Below are 2,368 nucleotides of genomic sequence, written 5' to 3'. Positions count from 1 at the left end.
AGGATGCATACATTTTATTTATTTATTTATTTATTTATTTATTTATTTATTTATTTATTTTCCTTTTTAAGATCTTGCTGTTTATTTAATAACTTGTATCAATGAGCCATTGCATATCTACCCCAGGCTTTCATTTCAGGAGATGACTAGAAAAGTCATGGGATAAAAAAGATTTTGACAGTCATTTTGTACATTTCCCTGTTTCTGGGCAGGAGTCCATCTGAGGTTTTCTAAACTCAAGTGAGACAGCCATGCACATGGCCAGAGAGCCTACACCGTCCCATCTGCTTCATCACCCTCTAGTCTCAGAAAAGTGTTCTTTATGTTCAATCTCAATGTGTTTTCCTTCATTACTGACCTCTCTTTTCACCCATTCTGATTAGGGATGAGGTACACTAACCCTCAAAGGCAGAAGAAAAATCTCCAATGCCCACCTGGTAACATTGTTTCGTTGCTTGTCATTCCAGGTCTCTGGAATCATAGCTCTCATGTTTGTTATTAACCCATTAAACATAGTCCAAAAATTTCTTTAAAAGCATCAGTTTGGTCGTTACCAGTGTATAACCCCTTATGCAGTCATCAGGTCTGTCCTTAAAGCTTTTGAAAGATCAAATTGTCCTAATTTCCAGGACAGATGGTTAAGAACTCCTATTTCAATCTCCCAACCTCCAGAGCCTCCTCAATTAGTATCATCAGGTTATCACTCATCTGATTAAGGGACAGTACAAACCTGAGGTGGGACATGACTAATACAACCTCCCCTTGCTCATTCAGGCCATCATATGCAGTAAGGGAAACGGAATTGGCAGCATTCCTGATCCAACCAATGCTTGCAACACAGGGGCCCCTGAGGCCCAAGTACAACCCAACGACGGCACGACTTTTCTCAATGCAATGTGAACACACAACTCAACCCGCCATAGTGACTGCCATGGGAGGCCTGGAGAGAGGAGGGCAGTCAGACCGCACACTTCTCCCTCTTCCCTAAATTCAACCTCTCCAGCCTAGGCCCCTCCTCTTTGTTCCCAAGTCCAAAGTTTTCACACCTTCCATAGTACTCATCTGAGGCCAGACAGCTATCATTAATCATCTAAGGGCTGTGTTTCTTCAGCCTGAAAGAGCATACAGGTCACTTGGGAGCCTGTTAAAAATGCAGATTCTGATTCAGCAGGTCTGGGTTAGGATCTGAGAGTCTGCGTTGCTAACAAGCTCCCAGGTGACACCACGTTGCTGGTCCATGGACCACACTCTGAAGAGCAGGATCTAGATGACTGTAGCAGCTGCTACAACTGTCTCCCAGGAAAAGTCTATCTGTCCACATCCTTCTGTCTGTCTGTCCTCCAGATGGCTGTGAGAACCATGTCTCATCACTTCCTGATTCAGGAATCTCACTCCATGGCACAATACACAATACAAACCTGGCTCATAACTGGGTGTTATATGCAACTAATGAATCTTTGAACTCTACATCAAAAACTAATGATGTGCTAATGCTAGCTAACTGAACATTAAAAAAACAAAAACAAAAACAAAACCCTGGCTTCTAAATTCCCTTCAAGTATGAAAACACATCCTTCGCAAGAGTTTATTCTTTCATGACTCCTAAAGGTGCTTGCAGTCCAGAATTACTGTCCCTTTTCTTTTCCAACCCACCTATCTCTCTTTTATTTCCTAAATTGCTCCATAGACATTCTCCTCCAAGAAGTGTCTCTTGACTAATACTTCTCTGTTTCTATTCATACCTTCCCTTCCAGAGTAATGATGTTTCAATCCCTACCCAGTTACTAATTCCTCCTATTTCCATCCATTTTTCTCCCATTTGGGGTGTAAATTCTCCCTCCCTAAAGAATCTTAGATGTTCTCACAAGGTTTTTGCAACAGCCTTTCAAAAAATCATCTAAAGGAGTGGGTAAGTATATGGGTAGTCCTGCCTCTATCAGGCTTCTCTGAATTCACTCACTCCCTTTTCAGAAGAGGAGAAATTCCACAAGTAAGAAAGTAGCTTCCTATCCCTCCCTCCCAGAGCAGGCCCTATACACAAATACAGTAGAAAAACACTAGCCCTCTATGCCAACCATAAAACTCTGACTACACCAAAAAAGGTGTCTGTTGTGCCCTCGCTGGAATCAGTCTCATCTTCAGGGATTCCCTGGAGTCAGGTAGAGCTGGAGGGGCCTTCTATCAACTTCTCTTCTTCCATCCCCTCCCCATATCCCATGGAAATAGATGGAGCAAGACCACGAGAAGTCATGTCATGCATTCTCCTGTCCACGGGGGTGTATTTTTCCTGTTGTTCTTTGTAAGAATAACACTGTTCTCACTGTTGGGTCTAGAGGAAGGAGAGAACCTACTCTTTTCCTGTACAAGA

This window comes from Ursus maritimus, unplaced genomic scaffold, assembly GCF_017311325.1.
Source record: "Ursus maritimus isolate PB19 unplaced genomic scaffold, ASM1731132v1 scaffold_47, whole genome shotgun sequence".
Classification (NCBI taxonomy): Eukaryota; Metazoa; Chordata; class Mammalia; order Carnivora; family Ursidae; genus Ursus; species Ursus maritimus.
The sequence above is the reverse complement of the archived record's forward strand: the minus strand, read 5'-3'. Positions refer to the sequence as shown.